At 43.2% G+C, this 19,053-nt stretch overlaps 1 long non-coding RNA gene across 1 annotated transcript in view; it reads right to left on the bottom strand.

The window, feature by feature from the left end:
- Nucleotides 1-473: 473 nt before the first annotated feature.
- Nucleotides 474-19,053, bottom strand: part of LOC119972966 — an 87,192-nt gene continuing 68,612 nt past the window's right edge. Inside the window, exons 2-3 of the long non-coding RNA XR_005462201.1 lie at nucleotides 8,148-8,215; nucleotides 474-617 (exon numbers count right to left, since the gene is read on the bottom strand). This is a non-coding gene — a long non-coding RNA (uncharacterized LOC119972966). The remainder of the gene's footprint in view (nucleotides 618-8,147; nucleotides 8,216-19,053) is intronic.

Raw genomic sequence — 19,053 nt, 5'->3', positions numbered from 1 at the left:
GCTGCAGGCGATCCAGTTTGATACGGAGATCCATCTTCTGAAAATCGTAGAGCAATAAATTGATGCACGATCAATTGCACAAAGACGAGAGTTGGATACAACTGAGACTTTATTGCTCTGAGATGTGTGGCCTCCCACAGCAGCTGGCGAAATGGCTGCAGCATGGAGGACACAAGCATTTATACTCTGCCTACTGGGCGAAGCCAGCAGGCAGGGACTACCGACGTACCTGTAGTACAGGTCTTACCGAATATAGGTGCAACAGTGGTTTACCACAGTGGAGTTTGCACATTCTCCCCGTGTTTGCATGGGATTCACCCCCACAACCCAAAGATGTGAAGGGTAGGTGGATTGGCCACACTAAAATGCCTCTTAATTGGAAAAAATGAATTGGGTACTCTAAATTTAAAAAAAAGAAATGGAGAATCCATTTCTTTGATGTCTGAAAATCTGATACTCTTGCAATGGGATGCCTGATTATCAATAATTGTTCTTGGTTCCCATAGTTTTATCCAACAAATAAAATGGAATCTTTGACAATCCAAACTGCTTATCTCCTCTTGATCAATTCAGTATCAAACCTTCTGTGAGCCTGGAATCATGAGGCCTGTAAGAATCTGTAAAAAATGAGAAATTAATTAGATAGATAGAGAAATACAGCACAGAACAGGCCCTTCGGCCCACGATGTTGCGCCGAACTTTTGTCCTAGGTTAATCATAGAATTTTGGACAATTTGTCATGGCCAATCCACCCAACCTGCACATCTTTGGACTGTGGGAGGAAACCGGAGTACCCGGAGGAAACCCACGCAGTCACGGGGAGGATGTGCAGACTCCACACAGACAGTGACCCAAGTCGAAATCGAACTTGGGACCCTGGAGCTGTGAAGCAATTGTGCTATCCACAATGCTACCGTGCTGCCCTTAAGAAGTTAACCTACACTCCCTTATTCTACCCTAATCCAAGTACCTATCCAATAGCCGTTTGAAGGTCCATAAATTTTCCGACTCAACTACTACCACAGGCAGTGCATTCCATGCCCCCACTACTCTCTGGGTAAAGAACCTACCTCTGACATCCCCTCTATATCTTCCACCATTTATCTTAAATTTATGTCCCCTTGTAATGGTGTGTTCCACCCGGGGAAAAAGTCTCTGACTATCTACTCTATCTATTCCCCTGATCATCTTATAAACCTCTATCAAGTCGCCCCTCATCCTTCTCCGTTCCAATGAGAAAAGGCCCAGCACCCTCAATCTTTCCTCGTATGACCTACTCTCCATTCCAGGCAACATCCTGGTAAATCTCCTCTGCACCTTTTCCAAAGCTTCCACATCCTTCCTAAAATGAGGTGACCAGAACTGCACACAGTACTCCAAATGTGGCCTGACCAAGGTTTTGTACAGCTGCATCATCACCTCACGGCTCTTAAATTCAATCCCTCTGCTAATGAACGCTAGCACACCATAGGCCTTCTTCACAGCTCTATCCACTTGAGTGGCAACTTTCAAAGAACAATGAACATAGACCCCAAGATCTCTCTGCTCCTCCACATTGCCAAGAACCCTACCATTAATTCTGACATGAATCCAACTTACGCCAATCCAGAAGTCCTGCAGATCAACAGAAATTGGGTTCTGGCCTCATTATATTAATATGGGCAAAGTGAACGCTAATCCATGTGGTCATTTGAAATTTTTGTGACTTGCCTCACTGGCAGTCGCCCTCATTGGCTTTAAGGAGAAAATAAAATAAAATATATGAGTGGGGTGATTGAGGGCTGGCAGCGGTATCCAGGCAACCATTCCATTTTGCACTTCCTAGGCATGTGACAGGCATTGGCCCCCTCAAAGGCATGTGTCTCAGAACTGATCCGTTGGAACAACTCCAATGGACGCAATGGGAGCCAATTTCTAGCCCAAAATCTGCCAGACCATAATCAAATATTCCTCAAATTAACTCCAAAAACCCCTCAGCAAATTAAACATTTTCAATATATTATTCATGACATAACCAAACAAATAAAATTAGAACAGAGGAAAGGAGGAGCTTAGATGGTAACAGAAGATGAAAAAAAAGTCAAAGTTAACAAAAATGCTTAAGCTGGAGACCCTGTGAAACCAATCATTGAGCTTTAATGAAAATATTAATCTGTGTCCATATGATGGGCACAAAACTGAAATCTTTTTGATGTAATGATAAGAAATTGCCATTGGAACTAGTGCTATGAGATTGCTGTGTTCTCTGAACAAGTAATCATTCCTTGATGCAGCCAGTGGAAATAAAGCATTTTTGTTTACAAGCTGACAGATCTGTACTAAATCAGATTTTTCAGTAGAAATGTCAAAACACAGGACCATCAATTCAAACAAATAAGGAATGACCTTTTTGCGCGAGCGAACCCATCTAATTGATCAGGGTAGCCTGGGTGTGTGAAATATCTAGTAATGACAGTTAATTATTAGTAATAGGCTTGGAAATGAGCTAATAATTAAATTACTTAACAGAGATGATTTTCAATCTCTGTTTAGAGTAAGAACTTTCACCCATTGGAAGCGCATATCAGAAAATTAGGTTTGAGCGATTGTCAGACCAATTAAATTAATTATCAGAAAATCATTTGTGAAGTGCACCTCAATTTCCCATATTAGGTCCAAATAGGCAAATTCCTGAGGTTAGATAATGAATCCTCATATGTCACAGTAGAGGAAAATTTTAATACTTGTATGTGGTTAAGCAGCACATGGAAACATTGCTGCCCATTAATATGTCATTTTACCTCCATATGTAGGAGATCATTTTATGAGATTGTATAGATTGTATTGCCAGGGGGGAATGTTAAAGGAATCTGGGGTGGAATTCTCCGACCACCACACACCCCCCCCCCCCCCCCCCCCCCACCACCGCCGGGTCAGAGAGTTGGCGCGGCACGAATGGCGCCACGTCGCCCCGACATCGGGACGCAATTCTCTGCAGAGCGGAGAATTGGCGCCATTGGCGCAGACATGGTTGGCGCAGTGCTGGTCAGGGTATGCGCCGACTCTCCAGCCCGGGTCGGCATTGGTCGGCACGCCGATTCTCCGGCCCGAATGGCCGTCACAAAAATCTGAGTGCCGCCGGCGCCATTCTAACATCCTCTGAGCCGCAGGGATCTCGGCGTTGAAGGGTCCAGAGGTGGCCTGTGGGGCGGGGGGAGAGGGTGTCCGACCCCAGGGGCGGCCTCCGTAGTGGCCTGGCGCGCAATTAGGGCCCACCGATCGGCGGGTCGACCTCTCTGGCTGTTGACCTCCTTTCCTCCGCGCCAGCTCCTGTAGCCCTGCACCATTTGGTGTTGGGGCTGGCACGGAGAAGAAGGCCACTGCGCATGTGCTAGTTAGCGCCGTCCCAACTGTGCATGCGCGGACCCCGCGGCGCCGGGTTCATGCCGAGATCGCCAGCTGGAGAGGCATGGGCTGCTCCAGTGCCATGCTAGCCCCTTGTGGGCTGGAGAATAGGGTCCCGGAACGGGCTCCGACGCCGGAGTAAAACACTCCCGTTTTTACACCGGCATCGACACTTAGCCGCCTGATGGGAGAATCCCGCCACTGGTTTGAGAAAGGAGATGGCACACCAAAGGAAGCTAAATGAAAGAGTTAGTGACTCCCGATCGGCTGCCCAAGCTGAATTGGCTATTCTCAGCCAGAACAGTAATGAGGGATTTTGCATTCTTCGCATGAGGAGAAATGTCACTTGTTTTGAAAAGTGTGCATTCCTGAATATTGGACAACGATGAGGCTGGGTAAAGGTCTGATTTGCCAACACTCAGAGCACCTGTTTCTCCTTTCAATTAAGCATCGTATGTGGAATGGGGTTACCTCAGGGGACTAATGGTATTGGTACCTATGGGAGCCTACCTCAGGGAAAAATGGTTCTTTCGAAGAAGAGAGAGAAAAGGAGATAACATTTGGGAAAATATGCGAAATCCTGGAGCGGAGAAGCAATCCTGTAGCTTATTTACATGGCATGTTTGTCCAACAGGGATTAATAACATTAGCAGGGAATGGATGGAAGCATAAAACTAAAGTAAATCAGATGGAAAATGGAAGATAGAATCTAAAGTAATTTCTATTGAAGATGAGTAATTGAATTGCTAATGTGCGACAATCTGAAGTTAAAAAATAAACAGGCTAATGCCTCCATTAAAATAGTAGAGAAACGTCATATTTACATACTAGACATTTCTTTGCTAATGTCCCAGCAAAAATTTACAATTGTGTAACTGTGTCACAAGCTGCCGCCATAATTAATCTAGCAATTGAAAAAGAATGCCGAAGATTCTTTTGCATGCAACAGAAGTTGGTCACATATTTATTTGAGGTTGTATTTACTATGAAATCTGACCACAATTTTTCAGCAGAATCCTGTTCATGCCAGAAATGGACATCTGCTGTGGTGGATGAAATGTGAGGAAATGTTTGTAATCCAACATCATCATTACATGCAACATAGAAAGCATAATGCACTTACATAAGCCAGAAAGAAGTCTTACAACACCAGGTTAAAGTCCAACAGGTTTGTTTCAAACACGAGCTTTCGGAGCGCAGCTCCTTCCTCAGGTGAATGGAGAGGCTCATAAGCCAGAAAGACAGGATTCATTCTTATCAGCATTTAGGAGAATCAAATTCCATAGAGTGGAGTGACAAACCTTAAGCATAATGCATGGTGCTATTGAAATGTTTCTTGTCTTGGCTTATATAAGGTTAAAACCTATGTTCCCTTAGAGAAATTTACCCGGATTGTTTTGATACACAAGAGTGGCTGAATAATTCTCCCAGTTTCTCCGCCACATCTGTTCCGGTGATGCCACCTTTGAATGCCTTTTTCCTCAACCAAGTTTCCCCACTCTGCGGTTAACAGGGCACTCAACCATGTCCACCCCATCTCCTGAACCTCTGCCCTCATCCCTAGCATTCCCTAACAGAACCATGCCAGGGCCCCTCTTGTCTTCTCTTTTCACTCCACCACCTCCAGATTCAAAGGGTCACCCTCCTCCATTTCCACCAATTCCAGCATGATGCTACCCTTGAACACTTTGTCCCCTCACCCCCCTGCCAGCATTCTGCAGGGACTTCTCCCTGTGTGACACCTTGGTCCACTCCTCCATCATCTCCAACCCTTCATCCACTTCCCATGGTACCTTCCCATGTAAATGCAGAAGGGGCAACACCTGACCTCCTCACTGACCAAAGGACCCAAACATTCCTTTCAGGTGAAGCAGTATTTCACTTGCATCTCCTTCAATTAGGTCTACTGTGTTCTCTGCTCCAAAAGGAGTCTCCTCTACACTTGGGGGGGGGGGACAATATGCAGAGTGGGTGACCATTTTGCGGAACATTTTTGCTCAGTCTGCAAGCATAACCCCAACCTTCATGCCAGTGGCAATCTCAACTCAGCATCTTTCCTACATATCTGCCCGTGGACTGCTGCAATTGTCCAGTGAAACTGAATGCCAACTGGAGGAATAACACCTCATCTTACAATTAGACAGCCTTCTGGACTCAACATTGGAATTCAGCAGTTTTAGACTGTAAGCATTCCCCTGCATCTTGACTCTTTTTTGGTTTTTGCTTCCTTTGTGTGTCCCCATGACTCCAAATATTGCCTTGGCGTGTCCCGATGTAAACGATCCCTGTCCTGCAAGGTCAACTGACATTTGTATTTCAGTTTTGCTTTCATTGAGCACTGATCTTTGTTCACCTATTAACACATTCTCCCATCCCACCTTTATGCCACTCTCATCATCTCTTTGAACTTAATACTCTCATCAACGCTCCCTTTGTTTTGCGTCTATGACATCTTTGTCAATCTCTCCTTTGCTCTGACCGATCCCTGACCTTAGTTTCACCTCCTCCACTCCCTTCTCCAAATATCTAACCCATTATGTTTGTACCCATCTTCAGTTCTGAAGAAGAGCCATATTAGATTTGAAACACTAACTCTGTTTTTCTCTCCACAGATGCTGATAGGCCTGCTGAGTCTGTCCAGCATTTTCTGTTTTTACTTCATACTTCCTACATCTGCAGTATTTTGCTTTTATTATGGCAGAATAAATCTTGGGTTACAGTATTCTGACCAGCAACTGCTGGCCACAATTGTCTCCTTTCCTTTTCCAAGTCCCCAACTCCCCTCCCAGAACTTATTTCTTGTGATATGAGGTAAAGATACCTTTAAGGAATTGTATCTTACACTGCTGCTAATCACTATTACCTGGACAGATGCAATGTATTCATCCCATGCATTGCATTCAGTCTGTAAGCAGCAACAACCTAAGTCAGATACATATAATTAACCTCTTAGTTAGCATTATTTGTATATAGTCTTATCTTCAAATAGATATCCCACATTATCGTTTCACAAAAATACTTGTGGCGTGATTGGTATGTTTGCCTCGAAGAAAACATTTAAAATAGTCGAAGGACCACTGCCAGCAAGGCAAGCCATTCAATCAGTGTTCCCTCATAGAGGGAGTGCAATGGAGGCTCACCAGATTAATCCCAGGGATGGTGGGATTGTTTTATGTGGAGAGATTGGGGAGACAAGGTCTGTATTTCCTATAGTTTCAAAGATTGGCGCTTACAAAATTCTTGAAGTGCATGAGAGGCTGGATGTTTCCCCTGGTTGGTGACTCTAAAACCCAAGAACATAATCCCAGGATATGAGATAGGCCATTTAAGACCAAAGGTGAAGAGACTTTTCTTCAATCAGATGGTGCTGAATCTATGAAATGCTCGACCCCAGCGTGCTGTGGAAGCTCACTCGCTGGGCATGTTCAAAACAGAAATCAATAGATATCTTGAGACTCGACATCAAGGAATATGGAGATATGCGTGAAAGTGATGTTGAAGTAGATGATGAGACGTGATTTAATTGAATGGAGGAGCAGGATTGACGGCTGAATGGCCTACCCCTGTTCTTGTGTTCAAGAAAGATGCTTGTGGAAACATGGCAGGTCACAGAAATTCACTTTGAATGTATAGATGAGGACTGAAGACCAATTTATAGAGATCTTATGACCACTGTCTTCAGATGTGCTTTGCCTCCACAATTTTGAGTCTATTTCAAAAGGTGTAGCCTCCAGTAGGCCTCTCACAGGAATTAGCTGCCATTAAACAAGGGATGCCTCCATTCTAAAAGGCTCCATTAGTTCTGTTGAAGGCAACTGCCCCAGGTACTCTTGCCTCTAAAATCACATGTGATGAGCTTAAGCCTGGGATTGAAAGTACATTCTTCATACATTGATAGCAAGAAATTGCACCACTGTAAGAAATACAAATTATATTAATGAAGGGCCATTGAACAGAAGGGTTAAAGTTATATATCTCCACAGATGGTGCCTGACTTGCTTTGTTTTCCAACATTTTCTGTTGTTATTTTAGTCATATACACAGCATGTTTTCCATCACTGCTACAGTAACACTAAACTTACCGACCTATGTTTCTATGGAGTGAATGCAGCAAAGGTTCATCAGACTGATTCCCAGGATGGCAGGATTGCCGTATGAGGTGAGACTGGATCTGTATTCACTAGAATTTAGAAGAATGAGAGGGGATCTAATTGAAAAGTATAAAATTCTGACAGGGTTGTACCGACTGGATGCAGGGATGTTGCTTCCTCTGGCTGGAGAGTCTTGAACAATGGATCACAGTCTTAGGATACAGGGAAGGACATTTAGGACTGAGATGAGGAGAAATGTATTCACTCAGACAATGGTGAACCTGTGGTATTATCTAGCACAGAAGTCTATGGAGGCCAAATCACTGAATGTTTTTAAAGAAGTAAATAGATTTCCAGTCTTTAAAGGTGTCAAGGGGTATGGGGAGAGCGCTGGAGCATGGCTTGGAGATGGAGGATCAGCCATGACAGAGCAGGTTTGAAGGGCAGAATGGCCTACTCCTGCTCCTATTTTCGATGTTTCTATGTTTCTATAGTCATTTATTGAAAACATTTATCATGTGCTCTACATGGGAGCTCAGTGCATGCAGAGAAGAGCCTGTCGATATTGGTAAATTTGAGGAAAGAAAGGAGACTGATATTCACAGCCTGAATTGAACAATCAAAACTCGATTTTACAATGTTCATGCTCATCACCTTCCAGATAAAACTTACCTTCTGATTATGCTGAAAAGTATTGTTAATAGTGACTCTTCATCCATGTGGTAAAACTGCCAGCGTACCTATAGTGTTAAGGGACAATAAAAATAGGATCTCATCATCACAGTCAAATACTTATTTATAACAAGCTTTTTATTTTTCATACATTCATTTGGAGTTTTGCCCTTAAGAGAGTCATGAATTCAGCTTTATGTTTGCCTCGCATTTCAGGGCTGGACAGGCAATTAATGATTATTGTGGCTTTTCAGTTCAGTGCAGTGTTCCTTCTCATCCATCAATCGCACAACTGAAAAGCAGCAAAACTTAAACACGTATAAAATATGATTCAATGTCAACAATGCAGATCACTTGTTGAACTTTACTGCCATTAATATCTATCCACATGACAATCCAGGTTCTGCTCTTTGAGAAGCTCAAGTTGAAAAGGTGTTCATGATTCACAGCAAAAGTTTGTGAAGTATAATTAGTTTCTCCTTCAAAAAGTATAACCCAATATGAACATGAAAGACGGACATAGTGAATAGTAACTTTGGCTGACAGTTACTCCTGCATTAAAACAACTTCATTGATAAGGGTCACAGCTCGTGTATCTTAAAATGAGGGGCTGGTTTAGCTCACTCGGCTAAATCGCTGGCTTTTAAAGCAGACCAAGCAGGCCAGCAGCACGGTTCGATTTCCGTACCAGCCTCCCCGGACAGGCGCCGGAATGTGGCGACTAGGGGCTTTTCACAGTAACTTCATTGAAGCCTACTTGTGACAATAAGCGATTTTCATTTAATTTTCATTTTCAGTCCTAATAATTTATTTATTTCTGTACTTAGAGATAATAGATACGCTTAACCCTTTAAAAGGTGACTCCATGTACATACGTTTGTTGTTTTGTTTTGCTTAAACTAAGGTCCTTCAGTTTTACAAGGAGAAAAACATGTTCAAATGTTCGTTATTTGGTTATGCTGAGATACACCCATTGACTGGGCTGCTCTATGCTGTGTTCTGTGAGTCAAGCTATTGGATATGGTTACAGAGAAAGAGGAACTGAAAGCCCAATAGAAATATATGCTTGTAGATATTTTTAAAAGTTTTTGTAATAAAGTCATGTTCATACATAGAACCTGAGACACATCTGCATGTCTCAAAGGTATAATACTAATCATCTCCTGAATCCTCAAAAATCAACTCCCCCTTGAGGACAGTTATAAACCACTGGGACTTCCTGCTGGCCATCGTGATAATGAAGAGGATGGACAGCACAAATAGAGACAAATGGGGATGATCTGGTGGGGATCACAGAAAGGTGGTTGCAGGGTGATCGGAATTTGGAGTTAAATGTTCAAGGGCACTCAGTATTCTGAAAGGATAGACAGGATTGAACAGGAGGTAGAGTTGCTTTATTGGTTAAAGATGACATTAAGGATGTATTCAGAAGTAATATTGGCACTAAGGGCTAAGATGTTGAATCGATATGGGTGGAAATAAAAACAAGGGAAAAAACTCATTTGTAAGAGTTATTTACAGGCCCCTGAGCAATACTTTCAAAGTGGGGCATAGCATAAACCAAGAAATAATGAGGGATTGTGAGAAGGGCAAAACAGTATGGGTGATTTTAACATGCGTATTGACTGGATTAGTCAAATTGGAAAGGGTAGCCTCAGGGGAAATTTCATACAGTGCATGAGGGAATGTTTCTTCGAGCAATGTGTCATGGAGCCAACCTGGGAGCAGGCTATTTTGGATTTAGTATTATGTAATGAAGAAGGGTTGATAAATATTCTTGTCCTTAAGGATGCTCTTGGAAGGAGTGATCACAGCATGCTAGAATTTCAAGTTCAGATTGAGCGAGAGAGGACTGTGCCATTCTCGAGTTTTAAAGCTAGGCAGAGGTAATTTTACAGGCTTCATGAAAGACTTGGCCCAAGTAGATTGGGCACAAACAATTGTGGGGAGGTTGTTGAACAATTTCAGGGGGATATTAAATACCTCTCAATTAAAGTATATTTTGGGTGGCAAGGTAGCACAATGGTTAGCATTGTTGCTGCACAGCACCACGGTCCCGGGTTTCATTCCCACTTGGGTCACTCTGTGCAGAGTCTGCATGTTCTCCCCGTGTCTGCGTGAGTTTCCTCCGGCTGCTTCTATTTCCTCCCGCATGTCCCGAAAGACGTGCGTTTAGGTGAATTGGACATTCTGAATTTTCTCTCTGTGTACCTGAACAGATGCCAGAATATGGTGACTAGGGGATTTTCACAGTAGCTTCATTGAAGTTTTAATGTAAGCCTACTTTGTGACAATAATAAAGATTATTATTATTAGTCCTGAGAGGAAAAGGAATTGTAAAAGGGAGAAAAATGTTCCATGGCTAAACAAGGAAGTTAAGGAAGACATAAGGGCAAAAACTAGAGCATACCTACTACAAAAGCTAATGGTAAACTGGAGGCTTGGGAACACTTTAGGGGTCAGTAAAAAGCTATTAAAAATAGAATTAGAAAATCTGAGATGAACTATGAAAGGAAACTAGCAGAAAACATAAACACTGATACCAAGAGCTTCTATCAGTATATAAAGAGGAAGAGAATAGCTAAAGTAAATATTGGCCCTTAAAGGACAAAACTGGTGAGGTAATAATGGGAACACTGAGATGGTGGAGGCACTGAATCAATATTTTGCCTCCGTTTTCACGGTAGGGATGATTAAAAAATTCCAAGAACTGTAGTTAAAGCAGAGGAACGTAACGCAATAACTATCACCAGGGAGAAGCTATTGAATAAACTAATAGGGTGAAAGGCAGATATGTCTCTGGGATCTGATGGCCTGCACCCAAGGAGATGTCAGCAGAGGTAGTGGATGCATTGGTTATGATATTTCAAAATTCCCTGGATTCTAGAAAGGTATCGATGGATTGGAAACACGATAATGTAACTCCCATATTCAAAAAAGGGAGAGAGGCATAAAGTAGGTAAGCTTGACCTCTGTGGTGGGAAAATTGCTGGAATCAATCATTAAGGAGGAGTTGACTGAACATTTGGAAAGGCAAAGTTACCATTGTCAGCATGGTTTTATAGTTTTATGAATGGTAAGTCATATTTGACCAAATCCCGAAAGATGTGCTTGTTAGGTGAATTGGACATTCTGCATTCTCCCTCAGTGTACCCGAACTGATGCCAGAGTGTGGCGACTAGGGGGTTTTCATAGTAACTTCATTGTAATGTTAATATAAGCCTACTTGTGACACTAATAAAAATTATTATTACTTGCTTGAGTTCTTTGGGGACGTAATCAGCAAGGTGGATAATGGGGAACCTGTGGATGTGGTATATCTAAACATCCAGAAAGTGTTTGACAAGGTGCCACAAATTGATTCAGATGAGATTGCAGGGGGGTGGGGATAGAATACTAGATTAGATTGAGTGTTGGCTGACTGACAGAAAGCAGAGGGTTGAGTTAAATGGGTCCTTCTCTGGCTGGTGAACTGTAATTAGTGGGGTGCCGCAGGGTTCAGTCCTTGTACCACAACTGTTTACAATCTATATAAATGATCTGCAGGCAAGGACAGAGTGTAATACAGCAGCATTTTGGGCTGATACTAAATTAGGTTGGAAAGCAGGCAGTGAAGAAGAGATACAGATTTTACAAATGGATATAGATAGGCTAGGAGATTGGTCCAAAATTTGGCAGATGGAGTTTAATGTGGATAAGTGTGTGGTTATCTATTTTGGCTGAAAAAATAGTCAGGCAAATTATCATCTAAATGGAAAGCACATTCAAAATACGTCTGGGCAGAGGGATCTGGGTGTCTTTGTTCATAAGAACATAAGAACATAAGAACATAAGAACTAGGAGCAGGAGTAGGCCATCTGGCCCCTCTAGCCTGCTCCGCCATTCAATTAGATCATGGCTGATCTTTTGTGGACTCAGCTCCACTTTCCGGCCCGAACACCATAACCCTTAATCCCTTTATTCTTCAAAAAACTATCTATCTTTACCTTAAAAACATGTAATGAAGGAGCCTCAACTGCTTCACTGGGCAAGGAATTCCATAGATTCACAACCCTTTGGGTCAAGAAGTTCCTCCTAAACTCAGTCCTAAATCTACTTCCCCTTATTTTGAGGCTATGCCCCCTAGTTCTGCTGTCACCCGCCAGTGGAAACAACCTGCCCGCATCTATCCTATCTATACCCTTCATAATTTTAAATGTTTCTATAAGATCCCCCCTCATCCTTCTAAATTCCAACGAGTACAGTCCCAGTCTACTCAACCTCTCCTCATAATCCAACCCCTTCAGCTCTGGGATTAACCTAGTGAATCTCCTCTGCACACCCTCCAGTGCCAGTACGTCCTTTCTCAAGTAAGGAATCACAAAAAGTCTGTGTGCAGGTACAAAATGTAATAAGAAAGGCAAATGGAATTCTAGCGTTTATTGCAAAAGGACTGGAATATAAAAATAGAGAAGTATTGTTGCTATTCTATAGGGTGTTGGTGAGACCACATCTGGAGTTTTGTGTCCAGTTTTGGTCTGTATATTTGAGGAAGGATGTGGTGGCATTGGAGGCAGTTCAGAGAAGGTTCACCAGATTGATTCCGGGGATGAAAGGGTTGACGTAAGAGTAGAGATTGAACAGTTTGGGCTTATACTCGCTGGAGTTTAGAAGGATGAGAGGGGATCTGATCAAGGTACATAAAATATTAAGAGGGATTGATAAAGTAAATGTTGACCAAATGTTCCCCTTTGTGGGGAAATCTAGAATCAGAGGTCACAGATATAGGTTGAGAGGCAGTAGATTTAAAACGGAGATGAGGAGGCACTACTTATTGCAGAGGGTGGTGAATTTGTGGAACTCACTGCCCCATAGTGCGGAGGAGTCCAAATCATTAAATGATTTCAAGAGGGAGATAAGATATATTTCTGATTTTAAAAAAAAGGTCAAAGGGATATGGGGAACAGGGCTGAATTGCCTACTTCTGCTCCTAATTCCTATGTTCAAGCACTAATGGAGATGTTTTACTGGATGAAGTGAGGAGATAGAGTGCGGAGCACACTCGATGGGCCGAGTGGCCTACTTCTGCTCCTATGCCTTATAGTCTTATGGACTGATGGTGGCCCAAGAAGATGGTCATTTAAAAAATATCAGGTTCATTTTATTTTTATGCCGTCAGCTGTTGATGGCAGAGTATTTTTTTCATTTAAATTAGGCATCCCAGAAGTTATGATTTGCATGCTGATGGTCAGCATGTTAATTTCAAGCAAACAAAACCAGAAAATGCTGTACCATCTCAGAAAGTCTGACAACATTTGTGGAAAGAAAACAGAGCTAACGTTTCTTATAAAGCTTTAACAATGAGTCATCCAGGCTCAAAACTTTAGTTCCGGTCCCTGTCCTCAGATGTTGTCAGACCTGCTGAGATCATCCAGCCTTTCCTGTTTTTGTTTCGGATTCCAGCATCCGCAGTAATTGGCTTTTATGTCATTTTAAAGGTTCTGTTCCTTATATATGGATTTTTGCTGCTGTGACACAGCTGGAATAGCAATCAACACCCCAAGCTGCAGTCCAAGAATCCCTGCAGGTTTTCCGACAAGGAACTGTGGTGATATGCCTGTAAGTAATATTACCGATGGATTGTGTGCAACCTCCAACCAGCAGGTGGCGGTGCAGATACACCATGTGATCTCAAGTGGAGACACCTCCGGCCATCATGAGATGGTTGCAGGAGATGAAAGTAAGACATACAGGTGAACGGTCAGTGCTAGGTGTAGTTCCAGAGGAGTATAAAAAGATTTCATGATAAACATGCTCTGTAACAGATTGCTATCTTACCACTCGAGACTCAATAAAGATCCTGGATTTGGACAAGTCAAGGAGTTTGTTGAATTCATTTGCAAGGTATAGAAGGCCAAACACAACAGGAATTAATAAAAATGCAACACCATTTTACTGAACATTAGATGAAGAAACAAGAGGCTAGTGTGGGCACAAGGAATGGTGGTGTGGAAATAGGTGTCCATGAGGCTTCTCATTTTAATAACAAATCAGGAACACCCCAATTCTGAGTGAGTTAATTCTGGGATGTATGGATTTTTTCCAGTGATTTTTAAAATAATATTAACCAAACCATTAATAAACTTGGAATAATTTATTTGTTTGAACTTCTTAGAGGAACATACCCAGTCAATGCCTGATTGGATTGGCCAGCAACTCAATCAGAAGCATGTAAGGTTTGACAGTTTCACATTGACCATTGGACGAAATAAAATCAAAGTGTATGACCTCCTTCTCTATTGAAAGAGTGGCCACCATCATGGAAAGTCATATATGGCAGGCTAATAAGTGGCCTCCTCAACTATATTGGTAACCTTGAAAGTATTGATTGATTAGTGGCAGTGATGGCAGGAAATGCAGCTAGGTGATCACCCGCTCTTAATTGCCAGGTGGACACTGAAAGGACAAAGGTTGGTCGGGATGATGGCAATCAGAGTTCCTCCTCTAGACTTCCCTCCCCCACCTCCAGTCTAGACACAGCCCCTTGGCTCATCTAACAGAGCCACTGTGTCCAGACCCGATGATCGAGGCCACCCATACAAAGATGCAGATGGGCCAGCCTGTAGCCAGAGGATATGCATCATCGGCATTTTATTCATTGGTACAAAGAATCAAGAGGGCTGCTTCCACAGTTGCTCCAGATGAAGAGGTAGCACCATGTGGAAGAACAATAAAGATGCTGCTGAAACGGGCTTTGGGTGCACAGCAATACCCATAGATATTCCAATGTTACTGAGAAATGACAATCTTCTCTTTCACAGGACAATGTCTTCTTAACTGGGAGGAGTCTAACCCCAGATTGGCCACAAATTCAGTAAATTAGTGGAATGGCATGAGACTAGCTTGTCAATGCAAGGTAACGTGTTGAAGGTTACTCACATCAGAGAGTTTTTGTGGGTAAATGGTGGTGTCTGCATCTGTGTGATTGACAGGGGAGTGATGTAGACACTATCCTCAGTTCAATGAGCAAGTTGCAGGTTTCTCTGACATGCAGATCTATGCAAAAGGATTTCATAGGACAATATGGATGGGGTGTTCCATCAGGTCATCTGCCTTTCGTCCTTCTTGTCTGAAGAAGGTGGTCACACCTCAATTTCCTCTGTTGCCTGTTCTATTCCTCTTTGAAAAGCAGGATGTGCAGGGTGAAGAACATCAACACTGTGCGGGAGACCCATTCTGTCCCATTTTAAAGGCATGTCCAGAACTATCCTAGCACCTGAGCTACATGTTGAGCAAGCCAATGGTATCATCAGCCAGGTTTTCAGTGGGAACTCCTGGTCACCCAGAAGCCTTCCACTGAGACTATCTGGAGGTGCGAAGATTTTCAACAACTGAGACGACAAAAGGAAGCTTACTGGAATCCTCCAATACACCTGCAGCATCCTTTTGCGGCAATCGCATATCAATGGCACATTTCTTGAGTGGAATCCTTTATGTTTAACAAACATGCCTGATAGGTCCACTGGAGTCTTGAATGTTGTATTGTTGTATAAGAAGGCATATGGGATACTTGCCTTTATTAGCCGAGGCATAGAACATAAGAGCAGGGCAGTTATGTTAAGCGATATAAAATGCTTGTTAGGCCACAGCTAGAGTGATCTGTGCAATTCTGGTCACTGCACTATAGGAAGGATGTTATTGCATTAGAAAGGGTGCAGAGGAGATTCACCAGGATGTTGCCTGGGCTGGAGCATTTCAGCTATGAAGAGAGGCTGGCTCAGCTGACGTTGTTTTCCTTAGATCGGAGAGGCCGCGGAGGGAAATTAATTGAGATGTACAAAATTATGAGGGGCATAGATAGGAAGAAACATTTCCCTTTAGTACATAGAACAGTACAGCAGAGAACAGGCCCTTCGGCCCTCAATGTTGTGCTGAGCAATGATCACCCTACTCAAACCCACGTATCCACCCCATACCCTTAACCGAACAACCCCCCCCATTAACATTATTTTTTAGGACACTAAGGGCAATTTATCATGGCCAATCCACCTAACCGGCACATCTTTGGACTGTGGGAGAAAACCGGAGCACCCGGAGGAAACCCACGCACACACGGGGAGGACGTGCAGACTCCACACAGACAGTGACCCAGCCAGGAATCGAACCTGGGACCCTGGAGCTGTGAAGCATTTATGCTAACCACCATGCTACCGTGCTGCCCAGTAGAGGGATCAATAACCAGTAGTAGATGGATCAATAACCACGGGCATGAATTTAAGGTAGTAGGAGATTTAAGGAAAAATATTTTCACCCAGAGGGTGGTGGGGATCTGGAATTTACTGCCTGAAAGGGTGGTAGAAGCGGGAACATGCACAACATTTAAGAAGCATTTATATGAATATTTGAAATACTAAATGTGGTAGACCGTATTATATGTATTACGGTACCTGTGTTGGAGGTACTACTGTATTATAGATACGTGGGTAAATCCCCGTCTGCTGACTCCGCCCAGTGGATGGTATGAAGAAGTGTTCATCCCCGGCTGCAGCCATTTTCTGTTACGAGCTGCTGGGGAACACATCTTGTCTAATAAATCCTTCCATTATGCTCTAATCTCGCTTTCACAATAATTGATTGTGCATCACTATAGCATACAAAGTTACGGACCAAGTGCTGGAAAATGAATAGGTGCTTGATGACAGGCATAATGGATAGAAGGGCCCCTTTCTGTGATATATAACTCTCTGACTCTATGACAAGCATCACCACAGCAGATGGTATAATTTGAGATCAATAAAAATCTGGAATCAAAAGACTAATGATGACCATGAAACCATTGTGGATTGCTGTGAAAACCCATCTAGTTCACTTATGCCCCATAGGGAAGGAAATCTGCCATCCTGACCTGGTCTGGTCTACATGTGACTCCAGACCCACAGCAATGTAGTTGATTCTTTTTTAAAATAAATTTAGAATACCTAATTAATTTTTTCCAATTAAGGGGCAATTTAGCGTGGCCAATCCACCTAACCTGCACATCTTTGGGCTGTGGGGGTGAAACCCATGTAAACACGGGGAGAATGTGCAAACTCCACATGGACAGTGACCCAGAGTCGGGATCGAACCTGGGACCTCGGCGCGCGAGGCAGCATTGCTAACCTACTGCACTACCGTGCTGCCCTGATGTAGTTGATTCTTAACTGGCCTCTGAAGGTGAGACACTCAATTCGGGATGGGCAATTATGCTTCCCACATCCCATGAAAAAAATCAAGAAAAAAAATCATGCTACCTGTGCTGCTGAAGTTGCACCTATGACCCAAAGCTTAATACTATAATTTGTATTATTCAATTGATGCCCCAGAGTTTCAATTGATTGCTTTCAGAGATCAGCAATTCATAGCTATCTTTTTAGAAATGTTACTTATGTGTATTTTCTTCCCTCAGGAAATTAAGTAATGTGGGGAGATAGTGGCATAGTGATGATATCATTGGACTAATAGTCCATGGGGCTCAGGCTCTTGCTCTGGGACATGGGTTCAAATCCCACCGTGGCAGCTGGTGTAATTTAAATGTAATGAATAAATCTTGAATTGAAAGCTTGTCGTAGTAATGGCAATATTGAAACTATCATTGGTTGCTGTAAAAACCCAGGCTGGATTCTCCGTTTCAGGGACTACGTCTCCATGCCATCGTAAATGCCAGAAAAACTGCCGTGAAAAGGCATATTTATCGCCCTGCAGGGGGCTAGCAAGGACCCATCGGGAATCTAGCATCTTTAGCTGCAGATATGGGCTGGGCCACCGCATCTCCGGGTCAGAGGCCACGCATGCGCATGGCGGCAGCCTCCAGCGGCCACGCCGTGCTCCATGGCGGACTCAAACCACAGAGCTGGACCTCCTAAATAGTGCCCCCAAACGGCCGCGCGCCCGACCCGGACTGCCCAAAATAGCCCTGTCCCATATGAGGCTCCCCCGTCCTCTGATCGGCCTCCCCCAACCATGGGGAATCCAGCCCCCCCCCCCCCCCCCCCCCCCCCCCATCTCGTTCACTAATGTTCTTCAGGTGAGGAAATCTACTATCTGTACCTGATCTGGCCTACATGTGACTTCAGACTCTCAGCAATGTGGTTGACTCTTAATTGTCCTCTTAAATGGCCAAGCAGACCACACAGTTCAAAGGAAATGAGGGATGAGTGACAAATACTGGACTTGCCAGCCATGCCCACATCTCAAATAATATCTATTGTACAAAATGGTCCAGATGGAACATTTTTAAAAATTGATCCTTTGATGAGATGTGCTTGTCATTGACTATGCTAGCATCTATTGTCCATTCTCAATTTCCCTTGAGATGGTGGTGGTGAGCTACCTTTTTGAATTACTGCAGACCATGTGATGTAGGTACACCCACAGTGCTATTATGAAGGCAATTCTAGGATTTTGGCTCAGCCACAGTGAAGGAACAATGATATGCTTCCAAATGGAAAGCTAGGGAGTAGATTGCTGAGCCTTTGGCTTTGATCTTTAAGTCATCTTTGTCGACAGGAATAGTGCCAGAAGACTGGAGGATAGCAAATGTTGTCCCCTTGTTTAAGAAGGGGAGTAGAGACAACCCCGGTAACTATAGACCAGTGAGCCTTACTTCTGTTGTGGGCAGAGTATTGGAAAGGTTTATAAGAGATAGGATGTATAATCATCTGGAAAGGAATAATTTGATTAGAGATAGTCAACATGGTTTTGTGAAGGGTAGGTCGTGCCTCACAAACCTTATTGAGTTCTTTGAGAAGGTGACCAAACAGGTGGATGAGGGTAAAGCAGTTGATGTGGTGTATATGGATTTCAGTAAAGCGTTCGATAAAGTTCCCCATGGTAGACTATTGCAGAAAATACGGAGGCATGGGATTCAGGGTGATTTAGCAGTTTGGGT

Source organism: Scyliorhinus canicula, chromosome 10 (genome assembly GCF_902713615.1).
Source record: "Scyliorhinus canicula chromosome 10, sScyCan1.1, whole genome shotgun sequence".
In the NCBI taxonomy this organism is placed as follows: Eukaryota; Metazoa; Chordata; class Chondrichthyes; order Carcharhiniformes; family Scyliorhinidae; genus Scyliorhinus; species Scyliorhinus canicula.
Note: the sequence above shows the minus strand (reverse complement) of the source record. Positions and strands in the feature narration are given on the sequence as shown.